Genomic DNA, 20384 nt, shown 5'->3' on the forward strand with positions numbered 1-20384 from the left:
GATCATGATAATATTCTGCATAGTAAGAGAAACAATTTGAATTTTGAAAGAAAATTGCTTTACCATTTGCAAATTAAGATAACTAAAATACAGCAAATTTCAAAATGCATTTTTAATGAGAATGTGTGACCTTAATTTGTTTTAATAAACCAAAATTGTTGTTATTGTGTTAAGGCTGTATTACATTGAATGTGTATCTTGTCACTGATGTTAACTTATCCCATTTACCCAAGGTTTTAGGTAACAGATGGGAATAATACACTATTGGGTGACAGTGGAATAACATCTCTAGTGATTACTTTGTCAGTGGTCTTTAACTTAATTTGGAAAATGTGGTTGCTAAAAATGACCTTTTTGCTTTTTTTGTAACCACAGATTATTATGATCATTCGAATAAAGATAATATGAGTATAATGGAGCTGTTTCTGAATTCTGAACAACTTTACAAAATTTTATCCTACTTTTTTATGGTGAACATATGACTTCTTTTTTCTGAAAAACACATACAGACCTTTAGTTTGATTTACATTAATTGAAATATACAGGTATATCGTTGTAAAATAAACTTTAGGTGTAACAGATTTATAGATAATAATTATATTTGTTTATGGTTGTGTACCTATTTTGAGAAAAAAATAAAAATGTTAGAATGAAACAGATAATTTTATGAGCATTGATAAGAGCAAACCAGAATCTTCAAACTTTTTTTTTTTTTAAAGCAGATCTATTTTCTCTGCTTTGTATTAAATTCATTTATCTAAAATGTTATTTTTCCTTGCTTAGAAACCTCTTGTGCAAATTCTCCTTTTTTTTTCTCTGTTTGCCTGTGGCTCACTGTAGACATGATATATAAGTTTATTTTTGTCTAGTTTCATAAAACGTTCTTTGCATAACATCCTCAGAGATTATGAAAGTGACTTTGATAAAATTTAATGATATTCTCAAAATAATTTTCACATGTGACTAATTTCACAGTGCTTGTATTATTCTATGTTCTTTATTTAGTATATTTATATTTTGTTATAATTAGAGAATTCTATTTCATCCAATTTTTGTTTATTGTTTATTTTACTATATAAAATTGATGCAATTGAGTTTATTAAAATTATTGCACCAACTTACTTATGTAAAGAGTTGAACATTTAATAAGTCATAAAGTCTTTTTGGCGTATACATGAAGTAAACTAATATAATACTAGCTATGTAATAGAAGCTACATAATTAGAAATAAACATTGTTTTTGAAATTACCCTGTGGTCTCAGGTGAAAAATTGAAAGTATCTATAGTTAAAGGAATGTCATTAATTCTGCATATAAAGACAGCAAAATTGTACCTATGCTGTAGAGTTGCCCCTCCCTATTGAATCAATATGAAGAGATGGGCGTTTTAGCAAAACTAGTTGAAAACCTTGTAAGTTTTGGATTATGTTTCTACATTGAAACATCTACTGAGTGAAGTGGAGGGCACGTCTATACATTTAGGTTAAGAAAATATGGTTTTAGTCTTTCGCCTCTATATTCAGGTTTAGACAGAATTATCAGGCAATTTTCTTAGGTTTGATTCTAGATTTTTTTCTTTTCTTTTTTTTTTTTTTTTTTTTTTTTGAGACAGAGTCTCACTCTGTTGCCCAGGCTGGAGTGCAGTGGCATGATCTCAGCTCACTGCAAGCAACCGCTGCCTCCTAGGTTTAAGCGATCCACCTGCCTCAGCCTCCTGAGTAGCTTGGACGACAGGTGCCTGCCACCACATTTGGCTCGCTCTCTCTCTCGCTCTCTCTCTCTCTCTATCCATCCATCCATCTATCTATCTATCTATTTTTTTTGTATTTTTAGTAGAGATGTGGTTTCATCATGTTAGCCAGGATGGTCTCGATCTCCTGACCTTGTGACCCACTGCCTCAGCCTCCCAAACTTCTGGTATTACAAGCATAAACCACTGCATCTGGATTTAATTCTAGATCTTAACACAGCACACTTTCAATTTATTGTCTCTGAGGATAGAAAAACTGTGTGATATGGGAGAACTATACTAAATATTTGTTATAACCTAAGGATGGTTTCCTTATGCCCTGCTGTCCTGGGCTCCTAGAAGTGTAGTTCTGGCAGACATTATAGGAAGATAGAAATAGCAAATAAGCCTAAGTGAAAATGGGGTGTTGGCTAACATTCTCTTCTTAGGAAGTGGTAGGATCAGCTTTCAGTTCTAGGTAGATTATGGGCAATTGGATGATATACTAGAGTCGTTATGTTGCATCAGCTTCTAAGAAAACCTCGTTTCTGGCAGTAGTAAAACCCAGTAAGCCTGGCTTTTTTTTTTTTTTTTTTTTTTTTTTTTTTTGACCATTAATTGGGTCAGTTTTTAATACTGTAAAGGATAGGTTTGTTCTACATATTTTAATTATTCTTTCACAAGAGCGGTTTGGTTTTATTTCTATAATAAAGTAGATTCTGAATGTCTTAAAATCCATCCATTATCAGATACTGAAAGATAAGAAACAAGTAAATTAATCTGTTTTAGTATTCATGGGTAATTTAGCAAGTAATTTTAATCTCTTTTCTACAATCTCTAAGTTTTACTACAAAAGACCAGAACAGATTATTTTCTCTCCTAAATTTTTGGCATCTCTATCACTTTCATATGTACTATGAATATTAATTGGCAAGAGTGTTGATTTCTAAGATAAAATATTTAAGAATTATATTACACAATATGTCCAATAAAATGTTTTTAATCACCTATTTTAAAAAATTGTCAATTTTGTATTGCATACCTAGCTAAAATTTTTTTAAAACTCAGGATGAGTGAAACAATTCATACAAATAATATAAACTAAGTTTACTTATTTACTTATTTAAGAAATCTAATTGCATGTTTTCATTTGTATAGCTTCTTTTTTAAGTTTTGCCTCTAAAACAGGTAATTATTTAAAAAAAAAAAAAAAAACACAAAAAGGTAATTATTGGCATGAAAATAAATTTGAAGAAAATAAAATGTTTGTATTATGACCAAAATAAAATAATATAAATGACAAACATCTTAATACTCATTTTTACACATAATTGGGCAAAAGTAATTCTGAGTTAGTAATGTTCAGAAAATACTATTAGTTGTATTTCTGAGACTCTCTTACTGACTTTGTCAATTTGAGAACCTCCAGCACAGGCTCAGGATTCCCTAGGCATTTCTTCCAGGAGCACATCCCATGGAAATGATGCAGAAGTCCATGTCCACAAAGATAAATGGATGCTTACTTCATAGATACCAGGGGTGCAGGTTGCAGAAAAAGTAAGCCCTACTTTGAGGTCCACGAAAAACTATGAACACCATCCTAGAAAAGGGGTCTGGAGCTCCACTTAGCTCTCCTACCTGAAGGGACCTCAGAGGGCCCCTGGGAGAAGCCAGCCTAGGTGCCCTGTCCTGTCCCTGTCCCTTGAGCCCAGCTTCACCTGCTGGGTTTTTCCACAAATAAATCAGGATGGCAATGCCAAATATAGCTTTACTAGATGATGGAGATCAAGAGTGTCAAGCCCCACACCCATCTTGGCAACATAATGACTTATTGATTAAATAGTCGATAAATTAGAGCCGAATATGCTGTCTTGATTGCCTGAGATCACGTTTTATGAAAAATTCTGGGTGCTACGTGCCTAAAAGTGGGCACTGTGCAATGGCCTGATGAATATAGGGTAAACTGTCAGTCACTGAGGGTCTTTCATTTCCCAAGTTGTTGATGAGTAAATTGAGCCCCCAAAACCACAAGTCAGAAGGGGCAAAAGCACTTGGCTGAGGCATCACCTTTTTTCTTCACGGGGTCCAATAATTCACAGACCTCTCACTAGGCATATCTTGAGAAAGATCTCTCTTCCTTGTGAGTGTAGACACAGAAGCAGCTGCTCATGTGTGGTAAGCCAACTCGCAGACACATTTGTGGGCCCACCTGAGCTTCCTCACTCCACTGGCTTGTGTAACACAACTGAAATTCCAGAATCCAGGATTTACATTTGGCTCAGAATTTAAGAGTTCAGCACCCATGCCAGAGCAGAAGTGGGCCTGTCAATTCTACCCCACAAGGCCCCAATCAGAGAAGTGGCTTGGCTTTTCAGCTGCACTCTTGTGCTGTGGTTACCATTTCAAGCAGTTCCCATTCTGTTCCTGCCTCCAATTATTTTACCTGAACTTGTTATTTATACCAGATCTTTCTCTACCCTTCTCATCCTATGGTTTTTGAAATTTCTCTGAAGACTGCATGAACTAAACATTAAAAGTCACAGTGCTCTAGCCTACTCAGGCTGTGCCAGGAAGAGATCTCTCAAGCTATCTTGACACTTAAGAGTCATGTATAAATAGTATCAACTATAGGAGGAGGGTTGTCACATACTCCAACTCTTTTAAGTTCTCCAAACCAAAAGATATATTAGAATGACAAGGAAAATATGAAAAAAGGCTTTCAGTTCTGTTTTTTAAAGGGGAGCCTCAGCCTGGTCACACTGAAGCACAATTTCAGGGTTTGGTTCAGCATGTCCAACCTTGGAAAATAGTGGAACTAGAGTCCCAGAATGTCATGGTTTAATATAAATCTGGAGAAAAGACACTTCAGCAGCTTGTACACACCCAGTCAACCCTGTAAGAGAAATATACCCTACCAACAAGAAGCCTTCTCACTAACTTAGACCACTGTACCAGGAATGTGTATACACATCAGCCTTTTTAGATACTCTCCTGTTAATCCAATGACTCAAGAAAGAGCAAAAACTCTTTTGAATCTAGAATATCAGGAAGGAAAACTTCCATTGTCTGAACGATCCTGCAAGATGGACACAACTGACAGTGTTAACTTGACATGGGCATACCTGGAGACTGACCCTATATAATAAATGCTTCTGAGTGTTCAGAGCTCAAAGTTAAAAAATCTAGTAGTGGCTGACTTCTAAAGATTATTCTTTATCTATGAGGAACATCTGAGCCCCTGGTCTGTCCGATCCAGTGGCACAGAATACAGGCCACACAGGAAATTGAGGCCATTTATTTTTATTTAAATGAAGGCTGACTGGTGAAAGAGTGTTTGGAAAAAAGTGCTAAATAAAAATGCTATACAAACTGTATGATTTTTGCAAGTGGGCATGGTTATCCTGCTAAGCCCACTGACACTGGACTTTCTCCCCTTTATATAAGTTTCCAGTAAAATGCCTTATCTCATTCACTGGTTCTGAGTCTCTTCTTTGACATCTTGAACCTAGCGTCATTTCCAAAACAGTCGAATATGACACAACTTACACTGTATTAAGGAAAGATTTCGGACTCTACTCAATGTGCTTCCAAGCTCACCAAGGCATCAGCTAAAGAAGGATGCAGCTATTCTTTTTACCACTCTCACCAGGCCTCTTTACTTTAGATACAATCAAGAAACATGACTAAGAAACACATCATGGTCAGAAGCAAGATTAATGCCAGAATAAGCAGTGGCCACTTGGAAAAGCAAAAGGGATCATTTTTCTTTCTCCTGTGAGCGGCTCTTAACTTATGTCATGACTTTCTGGCTTCAGTAATGGTTTTTAAGCTCCATCCTGCCTCTGGAGAAATTATGGGCCCTGGGTGATAAACACCTTCATTTAATCCTGGTTCAACAAAGCTTTATCTTGACAAATGTGACGTCTGTGATTATGAACTTCTAAGAAATCTGAACAATGTACAATCTGAAAACCTATGAAACCCTCAAACCTAGGTCTGAGGGAAACAATTTCTCACTTTTTCCCTTTTCAAGTTCAAAAAATTGTGATGGTAGACAAATGGGCAGAAGAGGACAGCTCACTGTAACTGCTCACAATGTGACTTTACAACCAGGATTTTTTAATCTCAGCTGTAAGAGCTCCAAATGAAAACCAGAAATTACTTCATGCCATCTTTCAATGATTGATTGTACATTTTTCTTTTTTTTAATTGTATTTTAAGTTTTAGGGTACATGTGCACAACGTGCAAGTTTCTTACATATGTATACATGTGCCATGTTGGTGTGCTGCACCCATTAAGTCATCATTTACATTAGGTATATCTCCTAATGCTATCCCTTCCCCAACCCTTCTCACAGTAGGACCCAGTGTGTGATGTTCACCTTCCTGTGTCCAGGTGATCTCATTGTTCAGTTCCTACCTATGAGTGAGAACATGCGGTATTTGGTTTTCTGTCCTTGCCATAGTTTGCTGAGAATGATGGTTTCCAGCTGCATCCATGTCCCTACAAAGGACACAAACTCATCCTTTTTTATGGCTGCATAGTATTCCATGGTGTATATGTGCCACATTTTCTTAATCCAGTCTTTCACTGATGGACATTTGGATTGATTCCAAGTGTTTGCTATTGGATTGCACATTTTTCTATCCTGCTGAGGAGTCTTCACTGAGGATGCTCCCATTGAAAATACAGAGATAAAAGCAGGAAAAGGTAAAATAGCAACTCTATGAAATGGTTTGGTAAAATGTAGAACTGTTCATCTTCTCATATCATTAGCATTTTTGCATATATTTGCATGTATATCTACTCATAAAGCTTACATTTTTATAATAAATCAGTTGTATACCAAGTTAAATTGGAAACAAAAATTTAACCAGGTGTGGTGGATCTTACCTGTAATTATAGCACTTTGGGAGGCGAAGGCGGGTGGATCACTTCAGGTCAGGAATTTGAAATTAGCCTCGCCAACATTGTGAAACCATGTCTACTAAGCATACGAAAAAATGGTGGGCACCTGTAATCTCAGCTACCTGGGGAGCTGAGGCAGAAGAATCACTGGAATCTGGGAAGCAGAGGCTGAGATTGCATCACTGCACTCCCATCTTGGCAACAGAGCAAGGCTCCATCTCAAAAAAAATTTTTTTTTTAACAACCAAAAGACACATATATGGTCCAGACGCGTTTTGATGGAGTAGAGTAGGTGTGGCCCTTTTTAAAAAAAAAAAAAAAAAAAAAAAAGGAGCAACAGTCAGTGCCCTGGATTATATGTGGGAGATCCAATGGGACACAAATAAAGAAAGATGCAGTCAGGGCCTCGGCTAAGCAACAGAGGCTGGCTAGGGGCTTCTGAACGCTGTAGAAATGACTCATAACACTTAATGCTAGTTAGATGGGTCTGTAACAATAAAAGACCTGCCCAGGGATCTTAGCAATACTACCAGTAGGCCCAGAATATACCCTGGATTGGAGACTCCTGGGGTAGTGTGGCTTCCAGAGAGCCTCAGCAAATGAGTCTTGACCACTATGACTGGGCCAATTTAAAATAGCTCATCTCTTCTGTTTTACAAAGAAAAATATAGAAATATAAAGTGAAAAAATAAAATCAAGAGGAATAAAATCTAGAAATAAATTTAAAGTAATAGAAAATTGGTAAGGACAAATAAATAAATGAAATAGAGAAAAATAAAGAGAAATGTAATTAAGATGCGTGAAATTAAAATGAACGTGAAGATATACTATAAATATATGAAAATTGAGAGAATAAAGAGAAATGAAATAATTTGCAATAAAATAAAAGTTAAAATGAGGAGAAAATGAAAATAAAAAAGAAGTATGGAGAGAAAAATAAAATAATATGAAGTGATATGAATGGAAATAAATAAACAAAAATAAATTCAATAAAATATTACACACAAGACAAAAAGTTGGAGAAATTTTGAAGTGAAGAGAATATAACGAGGAAAATAAAAAGAAAAATAGAAATAAAATTAAATTAACAGAAAAAAGTAAACAATAAAGAGAAAGAAAATAAAGATAAAGGCAAATATACAGACAAATAAAAGGTTACAAAGAGAAATAAGACCTAGGGATAATCTACAACGTATTTCACCCAACAATAGCCTAATATATAAGGTTTCTAATTGCTAGGCACTTTTATTTAATTATACTTTAAGTTCTAGGGCACCTGTGCACAACCTGCAGGTTTGTTACATATGTCAACCAGTTTCTCCAATTCTGTCCTGTTGCAAAGAAAATAAATTATGATTACACGGATTCAAACAGCTATATTGCCAGAAGTTAAGAAAACATATGACTACTTCTCAAATTCTGAAGAAGTTAGGCAGAGAGAAAAACATGCTCCCAATTTTGCTCACAGGAGCAAAGGGCTTAGTTTAATTAAAGCGATTGATTTGCGTTCAGTTGATGCGGAGTAGGTGTCTGCAGTCCTTATGTATTTCAGAAATTAAGTAATTTTACTTGCTAAGGGCTTTGAAGGCTCTTGGTCTTGTCTAACCTAAATTTCTAGGGAATGGATAGGATTAGGGGGGAGATTGGTAGTAGGAGGGTGGAGATGGTGGTGAGTGCAGGGATGAGGAGTGTGGGTTTTGTGTTTTCGAATTGTCATGTTATTTTTGTGTTGTTAGACGTGGGGAGTAGTGTTAGGGAGATGGTGTAGATTAAGCGTATGTAGAAATATAGGTTGAGCAGAGTTATGGTGATTATGATAGTTGGGATGATAAAGTTATTGTTTATTGTGAGTTCTTGAATAGTGGCCCATTTGGGTAGGAAGCCGGTTAGAGGGGGTAAGCCTCCCAGGGATAAGAGGGTGGATGTCATTAGTGGTATTAGGTGGGTTGATTTGTTTCAGGTATTAGATAGTGTGAGAGTTGTAGTGCTTGAGTTTAGGTTGAGAGTTAGGAATATTGTAGTTGTTAAGGTGATATAGGTAATTAAATAAAGGGTTGTGATAGTTGGGTTATATGCTAGCGTTATTGTTATTCAGCCTGTGTGGGTGATTGAAGAGTACCCTAGGATCTTGCGTAGTTGTGTTTGATTGAGGCCTCCTCAGCTACCTACTGCAATGGATAGGGTTGAGAGGATCAGTAGAATGTGGGTGTTGATTGATGGGTGGATCTGGTATATGATTGAGATTGGAGCTAGTTTTTGCCATGTGAGGAGGAGTAAGCCAGAGGTTAGGGGTGTTCCTTGGGTAACTTCTGGGACTCAAAAGTGGAAAGGAGCTATCCCTAGTTTTATGGTAAGGGCGATTGTTATTGCCAGAGATGAAAGTTGATTAGTATGGTTTGTTATTGTTCAACATCCTGATAGTAGGCTGTTGGAAATAATTGCTATTATGAGGATTATGGATGCAGTGGATTGTGCTAGGAAGTATTTGGTAGCGGCTTCTGTGGAGCGAGGGTTTGTTTTTTTGATTAGGGTTGGGATGAAGGCCAATATATTTATTTCTAGACCTGTTCAGGCGAGGAATCAGTGTGAGCTTAGTATTGTAATGAGTGTACCCGTGATTACTGTAGTGTAGATAATAAGTTGGGCTAGTGGGTTGATTAGTACGGGAAGGATGTGACCAACATTTTCGGGGTATGGGCCCGATAGCTTGTTTAGCTGACCTTACTGTAGGATGGAGTGTGAGGGGTAGCACGGAGAAGTTTGGATTCTCAGGAGCAGGTCCGATGCCTGTAATCCTAGAAATAAGAGGATTGGGGCCTCTATTGTTTACTCTATCAAAGTAACTCTTTTGTCAGACATATTTCTAGGTTTGAGGGGGGATGCTGGAGATTGCGATGGGTATTGAGGTACTTCATATGAGGAGTGCCAGTGTAAGTGGGAGAAAACTTTTTCATAGTAGGTGCATGAGTTGGTCGTAGCGGAATCGGGGGTACGCTGCTCGGATTCATAGAAATAGTGAAGTTAGGAGGAGTGTTTTAATGGTAAAGGATGTTGTGAATAGTTCCGGTGAGTGAGTGGGGTAGAATGTGCCTAGAAAGATTGTGGTTGTTAGGGCATTTATTATGATAATGTTTATGTATTCGGCTATGAAGAATAGGGCGAATGGGCCTGCGGAATATTCAATGTTGAAGCCTGATACTAGTTCTGATTCGCCTTCTATAAGATCGAAAGGGGTTCGGTTTGTTTCTGCTAGTGTAGAGGTAAATCATATTATAGCTAGCGGTCATGATGGTAGGATGAGTCAGAGGTGTTCTTGTGTTGTAATGAGTATGTTGAGGTTGAATGAGCCACTTGTTAGTAAGATTGATAATAGGATGATGGAGAGGGTAACTTCGTATGAGATTATTTGGGCGACGGCTCGTAGGGCTCCGATTAGAGCGTAGTTTGAGTTTGATGCTCACCCAGATCATAGGATGGAGTAGACGGTTAGGCTGGATGTGGCCAGGATAAATAGGAGTCCTAGGTTGAAGTTAATTAGAGGGTTGGGTATAGGGAGGGGGGTTCATAGGAGGAGAGCAATGGAAAAGGCTAGGGCGGGTGCTGTGATATAAAGGATAGTGCTGGATGTTGAGGGTTTTAGGGGTTCTTTGGTGAAGAGTTTCATTGCATCGGCGAATGGTTGTAGTAGTCCGTAGGGACCTACAATGTTAGGTCCCTTGCGTAGTTGTATATATCCTAGTAGCTTTCGTTCAACGAGTGTAAGAAACGCTATGGCGGCTAGTGTGGATATAATAAGGAGTAGGAGGTTTATTGTGGTCATGGTGTTAAGAAGAGGGGTTGAACCTCTGATTGTAAAGTTTTAAGTTTTATGCAATTACCGGGCTCTGCCATCTTAACAAACCCTGCTCTCGGGTGGGGTGTGTAATATTTTGGTAAATTAAGACTAAGTCATTTATATGGTGAAGGCGCTTTGTGAAGTGGGCCTTATTTCTCTTGTCCTTTCGTACAGGGAGAAATGTGGAATAGATAGAAACCGACCTGGATCGCTCCGGTCTGAACTCAGATCACGTAGGACTTTAATCGTTGAACAAACGAACCCTTGATAGCTGCTGCACCATTAGGATGTCCTGATCCAACATCGAGGTCGTAAACTCTATTGTTGATATGGACTCTAGAATAGAATTGCGCTGTTATCCCCAGGGTAACTTGTTCCGTTGATCAAATTATTGGGTCAATTGTGAATATTAGTTCGCTTTGGCTTGTGAGGCCTTGGCGTGGATCACTCGGAGGTTTGTTTGTGCTCCGAGGCCGCCCCAACCAAAATTTTTAATGTAGGCATAGAAGTTTTAGAGTCCGTGGATTTATACGATTCTTAGCTACATTAGTAAATTGAAGCTCCATGGGGTCTTCTCGTCTTATTGTTTCATGTCCGCCTCTTCACGGATAGGTCAATTTCACTGGTTAAAAGTAAGAGACAGCTGAACCCTCGTGTTGCCATTCATGCGAGTCCCTATTTAAAGAACAAGTGATTATGCTACCTTTGCACGGTCAGGGTACCGCGGCCGTTAAACGTGTGTCACTGGGCAGGCAGTGCCTCTAATACTAGTAATGCTAGAGGTGATGTTTTTGGTAAACAGGCGGGGCTAAGTTTGCCGAGTTCCTTTTACTTTTTTTAACCTTTCCTTAAAAGCATGCCTGTGTTGGATTAACAGTAAGAGTAGTATGGACTTGTTTGTGTTTGTTAGTACTGGGCTGTTAAGTATCAGTGGGGTTTTGGTTTGGTTTAGGCTTATGCAGTAGGGAGAGAGAGTTCATGTTACTTATACTAGCATTATTGCTTCTATGGGGTGATAGATTAATCCAATGTGATTTAAGGAGTTCAATAGTATGTTTGGGATTTTTTAGGTGGTTAATGTTGAGCTTGAACGCTTTCTTAATTGATGGCTGCTTTTAGGCCAACTATGGTGACGGGGGTTTTTACTCTCTATGTAAGGTTTTTCCTAGTGTCTAAAGAGCTGTCCCTCTTTAGACTAACAATTAAGTTTACAGAGGGATTGGGTTATTCTGTGGGTAAACTTAAGGCTGAACTAAGATTCTATCTTGGATAACCAGCTATCACCAGGCTCGGTAGGCTTGTCACCTCTACCCAGAAATCTTCCCACTATTTTGCCACATAGACGGGTGCGCTCTTTCAGCTGTTTTTGGGTAGCTCGTCTGGTTTCGGGGAATTTGGCTTCAGTTCTCTTTGTGAAATTGTTTCTGGCTAATTCATTATGCAAAAGGTACAGGGGTTAGTCCTTGCTGTTTTGTGCTTGGGTGGTTTTCTTGTCTTTCCCTTACGGTACTGTATCTATAGCGCCAGGTTAAGATTTCTATCGCCTATACTTAATATGGGTTAATGGTTTGGTATGCATGTGAGTTTGATATTAGTGTTGGTTGTGCTTGGGGCTAGTGTTAGCTCAAGGTCACCAAGCAATGTTGAGATCTTCTGAGTGTAAGTCAGATGCTTTATATTAAGCTATACCTTGATTTATCCAAGTGCACCTTCCAGTACACTTACCGTGTTACGACTTATCCCCTCTATATAAATGTTAGGGCATTTAGTTAAGTTATTCCTTAAATATATTTGAGGGGAGTGACGGGCGGTGTGTGCGTGCTTTATGGCCTAGTTCAATTAAGCACTCTATTCTTAATTTACTGCTAAATCCTCCTTGGGCTCCTAGATTTCATAAGAGCTATCGTGGGGTTTTCTGAAGTAGAAAATGTAGCCCATTTTTACCGTCTCATAAGTTACACCTTGACCTAACGTTTTTGCGGGGGAGGGCATTTGCGCTCACTTCGTAGCCTTCATCAGGGTTTGCTGAAGATGGCGGTATATAGACTAAGCAAGAGAGGGTGGGGTGGATCGGGGTTTATCGATTACAGAACAGGCTCCTCTAGGGGGTATGAAGCACCGCCAAGTCCTTTGAGTTTTAAGCTGTTGCTTGTAGTATTCTGGCGAATAGTTTTGTTATTTTAACTATTGAGGTTTAGGGCCAAGCATAGTGGGGTGTCTAATCCCAGTTTGGGTCTTGGCTATTGTGTGTTCAGGAATTATAAAGCCACCTTCGTAGTTTATTTTACGTTAGCTAGGGTTTTACAGTTTAGATGGGGTTTAGCTTTATTGGACTAGATCTAAAACACCCTCTACGCCGGTTTCCATTGGCTAGGGTTAATCGTATAACCGCGGTGGCTGGCACGAAGTTGACCAACCCTGGCATAGCATAGCTTAGTTAAACTTTCGTTCATTGCTAAAGGTTTGTCACTGCTGTCTCCCGTGGGGGTGTGGCTGGGCAAAGTGTTTTGAGCTGCATGTGCGTGCTTGATACTTGCTCCTCTTGGTCATGCTGATTGGGGGGGCGTCTTCACCGGAATGGGGATGCTTGCATGTGTAATCTTGCTAAGAGTCAATAGAAAGGCCAGGACCAAGCCTATTTGTTTATGGGGCGTGCGGACCCATCTAGGCATTTTCAGTGTCTTGCTTTGGGTAGGTTTAAGCTACATAAACGCTAGTGTGAGTGTGATTGTGTGGTAGTTTCTTTCGGGTTGGGGTGGGGGGGAAAAGTTGGTATGAAGAGTGTTTGGCGAAGTAAATTTATATTAGTTGAGGGGGTGGCAGTTGGAGTTATGTACACCTGAAAGATGAAAATACGAGCTCCAGTTGGGTGGGTTGAGGCTCTTGTTTTTGGGGTTTGGCGAGAGCGGGTTAGGTAAAAGCTGGAGATGGGGGTGGGGGGGTTTGAATAGAATTTTTTGTTTTTGTGGTGGGGGGGTTGTGGAGTTGGTTATTGTTATGTCCTACAAGCATGAATTAAATAACACCTTAATAACTTCGCGGGGGACTGGGATATTGAACGTAGGTGCGATGAATAGTAGTATGTACTAGGAATCAAAGACAGGCGCATTCAGGACGGGATGGGGTGGGAGTCAGCATACTGCAATGGGGTTGCGTGCAGACCAGAGATAAAAGATACCAAATGCATGGAAAGCTCCCGTGACTGGTTAATAGGGTGATAGACCCGTGATCCATCGAGATGTCTTATTTAAGGGGAACGTGTGGGCGGTTTTAGTGGTTATGGCCCTGAGGTAAGAACCAGATGCCGGATACAGCTCATCAGTAGCTACCCCCACGAGGTATGGGCCCGGAGCGAGGAGAGTAGCATTACCCGAGCGGGATATTGGTTTCACGGAGGATGGTGAACAAGGGATTCCTAAGTGAGGGGGGCATCCGTGGTGAGGAGGATTTATTGAATGATATGTGCTATGTCCAATGAACGATATTATGTGCTGTTGTACGATTTGTCTAGGACTGGGTTTGTTGGTATCCGTGGGGTGATGCATGGGCTTTGGAAGAGTGTGTTATGTATTACTGTTGAGGTGTCCATTAGAGTTCTTGCTTGTAAGCATGTTGTCTGGGGAGATAGGGTAAGTATGCAGGGGTATGTTTTATGTACAGTTAAACATATATAGTACTATATATTATTCATGTTGGCTAGCAGTAATGCACGAATTATATAGTGGCATTAAAGATAGGTTAATACTGAAACTACACTGTGGAGTTTGTACAACATAAGATACAGAAAGTAGTTTAAGTTAGAACGCCAGTTTTGGGTGTTGGTAGTGGAGTTAAGTGCTTTCTTTCTGATTGTCCTAGGGAAGTGTTCCATTTCTGGTTTACAAGACCAGTGTATTAATTTATAGTACAAGGGCAGGCTCATTTGAGTAAGTTGTTTTTGATTTGGGCGGCTAGTGGTATTAAGATTAGGATTGTTGAAAAGTATATTATGGATGCTACTTGGCCAATAATGGTAAAAGGTTGGATTACCGGTTGGCTTCCAATTCAGGTGAGGGTTAGTAGGATTGTAAGTAGGAGTCAGAATAGGAATTGGCTGAGTGGGCGGAATATTATGCTTTGCTGTTTGGATTTGTGGAGTATGGGGATGATTGCTAGAATGAGGATTGACAGGAAAAGTGCTAGTACACCTCCTAATTTATTGGGGATAGATGGTAGGATTGCGTATGCGAACAGGAAGTATCACTCTGGCTTGATATGTGGGGGGGTGTTTAGTGGGTTGGCTGGGATATAGTTGTCTGGGTCACTTAGAAGATTGGGTGAAAATAGTGTTAGTGTTATTAAGGCAAAAAGAAGGAGGACTAGGCCTAGAATGTCTTTAATTGTGTAGTAAGGGTGGAAGGTAATTTTGTCTGAGTCGGAGGAGATTCCACAGGGGTTGTTTGATCCTGTTTCATGTAGGAATAGTAAGTGTACGGTTGTGAGGGCGACGATGCTAAATGGTAGGGTGAAGTGTAGGGTGAAGAATCGTATTAGAGTTGGGTTGTCGATGGCGGGTCCGCCTCAGACCCACTGAACGAGGTTAGTTCCGATGTACGGTACTGCTGAGAGTAAGTTTGTGATTACTGTTGCCCCTCAGAATGATATTTGGCCTCATGGGAGTACATAGCCCATGAAGGCTGTTGTTATGGTTATAAGCAGTAGTATGATGCCAATATTTCAGGTTTTTAAGAGAAGGTATGAGCCGTAGTAGAGGCCTCGGCCCACATGCAGGAAAAGGCAGATAAATAGTATGGAGGCGCCGTTAGCGTGGAGGTAGCGGATGGTTCAGCCATAGTTTACGTCTCGGGTGATGTGTGCGATTGAAGAGAAGGCAGAGGAGGTGTCTGGTGAGTAGTGTATTGCTAGGAATAGGCCTGTGATGATTTGTAGAATTAGGCAGGTTGCAAGAAGTGAGCCGAAATTTCATCAGATGGAGATGTTGGGTGGGGTAGGTAGGTCGATAAAGGAGTGGTTGATTATTTTTATGGTAAGTTAGATTTGCGTATTGGGGTCATTATTAGGTGCTTTTTGTAGTTGAAATACGAAAAGCGATAGTTTTTCGTATCTCATTGAAAAGTTTATGGTTAGAGTCCATATGAAAGCAATGACATACGTTCTGTTTACATTGAGTGTGATATTAGTTATGGGGTTTGTAGGCTTTTCTTCCAAGCCCTCTCCCTATTTATAAGAAGTGCTGCCATTAGTTGTTAGTATACCGGTAATATGTGGTGGATTTGCATGATTATTTTTGAATTATGGTGGTGGGCTTATCTGGGTTTAATATGTTTTTGATTTATTTAGGGGGTATAATAGTTTGTTTAGTTCTACTGCAGCGGCTAGTATTGAAAAGTACCTGAGACATAGAGTTCAGGTTTTGAGAGTTACAATGTTTTTAATTGGGGCTGATGATGGAAGTGGGGTTGGTTTTGTGGGTTCTGGATTTTGATAGGAGGTAAGTAGTGATAGTCGGTTTCAATATTATAGGTAATTGGGTAGTTTTTGAGGAAGGGGTCAAAGGGGGTTGAATTTCAGGTGATTCTATTGGTGCGGTGCCTTATGATTATGGGCGTTGGTTGGTAGTAGTTGCTGGTTGGACGTTATTTGTTGGTGTATACGTTGTGATTGAGATTACTCGGGGTAATAGGTTATACTATTAGGAGTAGAGTTAGGGCGAGGGGGATGAGGAAAGAGAGGAAGTAGAGCTTGATTATGCTTTTCTGAGCGGTTACTGTTGTGGAGGCGGTGATATGTGTTTGTGAGATTATTTTGGGTATTGATTTTTCCAGTCACATAGAGTCTAGTAAGAGAAGGGCTAAGTTTTGGCTTATGAGTAGGTTTTGGTGAGAATTATGCGGTGGGCGATGGTGGGGAAGTAGCCTAGTATGTTGGAGAATTTGAATGTTTGTGGTGGGGTCTTTACTTTTAATTTGTTGGTTATGAGGATAAGGTCTAGGGTGATAATGAAGCCTAGGGCAGTTATGTATAGGGCTAAAAGCTTCAGGTGGAGTGGTATTGTTGGTTGAGGGAGTGAGGTGGGAGGGATGTTGTTGGTATTAAGGAATCCTGTAATTATGCTGGCTGTTGTAAGGCGTTTAATTGGATTTAGTAGGGCAGAGGTTATTTCGTTGATATTTATTTAGGGTCAGGAAGCAGGTTGCCTATTAGGAGGTGAGAGAAGAGATAGTTCGAAATACATAAGCACTTGTTAGAGAGTGGCGATGAGGGGTGATGGATAGGGCTGAGCGTTGGTATATGACGTGCTTGTGGCTTCAATAGTAGGGGTCTTTTGGTAGAAGCCTGTGAGGAAAAGGTATTCCTGTGAATTCGTTGCCAATAATTGGGGGAAGTTGAGGTGAAGAGGTATTGTTTAAATAGGCCCCCTATTTTTCGGATATGTCTTGTTCGTTGTTTAAATTATGGATAATGGATCCGGAGCAGATAAAGAGTATAGCTTTAAAGAAGGCATGGGTGCAGATGTGTAGGAATGCTAGGTATGGTTGGTTAATACCGATAGTAATTATTATCAGGCCTAGTTGACTTGAGGTGGAGAAGGCCACGATTTTTTTAATGTCATTTTGTGTGAGGGCGCATATGGCTATGAATAGGGTAGTGATAGCTCCTAGGCATAGTGTGAGGTTTTGGGTTAATGTGTCGTTTTTCTAATGAAAGGTGAAAACGAATAAGTAGGGAACACCCAGCAGCTGACTATGGTGCTGGAGTGAGTAAGGAGGTACAAACTGGGGTTGGGCCTTCTATGGCAGAGAAGTGTGAGAGGAGTGGATGGAGGCAAATTGGGCCCAGTTCCCCCACTGCTGCTAAGAGGAGGCCTATTAGTGGAAGGGGGCTTGGGTGAGTGTTTAAGGCTAGTATTTGTTGGAAGTCCCATGAGTTATAGTGCAGGAGGAACCATACTATGGCTAGAATGAGGCCGATGTCGCCGATGCGGTTGTATAGTACTGCTTGGATGGCTGCTGTGTTGGCATCTGTTCGGGCGTGTCATCAGCTAATTAGGAGAAAAGATATAATTCCTACACCTTCTCAGCCGATGAAGAGCTGGAAGAGGTTGTTAGCGGTAATAAGGATTAATATGGTAATTAGAAAGATAAGGAGGTATTTAAAGAACTGGTTGATGTTTGGGTCTGAACTTATATATCACAGTGAGAATTCTATGATAGACCAGGTAATGAATAGTGCGATTGGGATAAACATTATGGAAAAGTAGTCTAGTTTAAAGCTTAGTGTTAGGTCTAATGTTGATTTATTATTGACTAGTGTAGCCAGCTCCAGATAGTTTGTTTCTTGGTTTGAGAAGATGTATAAGGTTGTTGGAATAAGGCTAGTGATGAAGGCATATATTATAGTTGTTTTTACATAGTTTGGGTATGAGTGTGTTTTGTTATGGGGATTGACAAAGGTGGCAAAAATTGGAAGAGCTAGGGAGGCGAGGGTTATTAGTATAATGGAAGTGTACATGGTTATTACTTTTATTTGGAGTTGCACCAATGTTTTTGGTTCGACCAATGGATAGCTGTTATCACTACCAAAGTTGAGAAAGTCAGCAAGTTTTAAATACGAAAGCATGGGTTTATGATCCTTGCAGTTTCTCGGTAAACAAAAGTGGTGGAAGCTTCTGGTTGATTCACAGTCTAACGTTTGATTCAACTATATGTCTACAAGGAGTAAGTCCTAGAATGGTATTGGGGTTGAGAGATAGGAGAATAGTTGGGGCAAGGTGTAAAAATATTAGTGTATTTTCTCGCGTGAAGGGGGGTTTTATATTGGTTATATGGTGTGTGAGCGTTCCTCGTTGTATTGTGGTGAATATGTGGAGAAAGAGTGAGGCTGGTGGTATATTCAAGTCCTGTTAAGGATTGCTTATGGTAATTTTTGGATCAGGAAAATGAAGCTGCGATTACGAAGAGTTCTCCGATTAGATTGATGGTGGGTGGTAGGGCAAGGTTAGTGAGGCTTGCTATGAACCACCAGAAAGTTATTAGTGGGAGTAGGATCTGGAGTCCTCGGGATAACAGTATAATGCGGCTGTGAGTGCGTTCGTAGTTCGAGTTAGCTAAGCAGAAGTATATAGAAGAGGTGAGTCCGTGGGCAACCATAAGGATGGTTGCACCGGAGAAGCTTCAGGGGGTTTGGATGAGGGAGGCTACAATTACTAGGGCTATGTGGCTTACGGAGGAGTATGCGATGAGTGATTTTAGGTCTGTTTGTCGAAGGCAGGTCGAGCTTGTTATGATTATGCCCCATAGGGATAGTATGAGGAATGGATAGGCTATATATTCTGTTAGGGGGTTAAGGATGGAAGTGAATCGTATTATTCCGTAGCCGCCTAGTTTTAGGAGCACTGCGGCAAGTACTATTGAGCCTGCAATGGGGGCTTCGACGTGGGCCTTGGGGAGCCATAGGTGTAGGCCGTATAGGGGTAGTTTTGTTATAAAGGCTATTATGCACGCTAGTCAGGTAAGGTTATGGGATCAAGTGGTTGTTAGTTTTTGGTCTGTGAGTGTTAGTAATGTGGTGTTTAATGAGCCTGTCTTGTTGTATGTGTAGATTAATATAATAAGCAGTGGTAGGGAGCCGGTTAGGGTATAGAATAGGAAGTATGAACCTGCGTTGAGACGTTCTGCTTGGTTGCCTCATTTAGTGATGATAATAAGGGTTGGGATGAGAGTGGTTTCGAACAGGATATAAAATATGATTAGTTCTGTGGCCATAAATGTTAGGATCAGGGTAATTTGTAGAAAGATTATTATGGAAAGGTAGAGTTTTTTTTGTGAGGGGGGTTCGTTATGTAGGTGGTATTGGCTTGCTATGATTATAAGGGGTAGTAGTCAGGCAGTTAATGTTAGGAGGGGTGTTGTTAGTGGGTCGGAAGATAAGTGGATTGAGTGGCTGAGGAGGTTGTTGTCAGTTTGGTTAAAAAATAGTAGGGGGATAAGGCTGATGGTTAGGCTGTGTGTGGTTAAATTGATTCAGATTGTGCTGTCTTTGGAGAGTCATGTTGTTGGTAGTAGTATAGTTGTGGGGATAACTATTTTTAACATTGGAGCAGGCTCAGGTTGTTGATGTGATCTAGTCCATATGTGTTGGAGATTGAAATTAGTAGGGCGAGGCCCACTGCCGCTTCGCAAGCGGCAAATACTAGTATAATGATGGGTATAATATTGATCAGGGGGGAGTGTGCGTTTGAGGCTATAACGGCAGTTATGATAAAGAGCGACATTATTATTCCCTCTAGGCAGAGGAGAGATGCTATTAAGTGTGAGCGGTAGATCAGTATGCCCAGAAGTGAAATGGTGAATGCTAATGTAATGTTTATGTGGATAGGGGTCATTTGGTTAGTATGGTTATCATAATTTAATGAGTCGAAATCATTTGTTTTGTTTAAACTACTTACCAACTCAGTTCAGTCTAGCCCCTTTTGAGTTCATTCGTAAGCCAGGCTGAGAGTTAGAATGATAATAAATATGATGGATGTCTTGATTATTGCTGAAAGATTTGTTGTTTGGAGAGCTCATGGCAGGGATAGTAGTAGGGCAATTTCCAGGTCGAATAGTAGGAAAGTGATGGCGATTAGGAAAAATTTTATTGAGAATGGAATGCGAGCGGGGTTCAGAGGGTCAAATCCGCACTCGTAGGGGTTAGTTTTCTCTGCATAGGAGTTGAGTTGGGGTAACAAGAATATGATGATTGTTAACAGTGAGGTTAAGAGGGTGTTGATTATTAGGGCTAGTATTAGGTTTATTACTCTTTTTTGAATGCTGTCAAAGCTAATTGATTGGAAGTCAATTGTACTAATTATACTAAAAGAGTAGGATCCTCATCAGTAAATAGAAATGTAGAGGAATAGTCAAATAACA

General features: G+C 39.8%; 1 pseudogene; it reads right to left on the bottom strand.

Moving 5' to 3' along the window:
* Nucleotides 1-18509: 18509 nt before the first annotated feature.
* LOC116272341 lies at nucleotides 18510-19282 on the bottom strand (annotated as a pseudogene).
* Nucleotides 19283-20384: the final 1102 nt, after the last annotated feature.

This window comes from Papio anubis, chromosome Y (assembly GCF_008728515.1).
Source record: "Papio anubis isolate 15944 chromosome Y, Panubis1.0, whole genome shotgun sequence".
Lineage (NCBI taxonomy): Eukaryota > Metazoa > Chordata > Mammalia > Primates > Cercopithecidae > Papio > Papio anubis.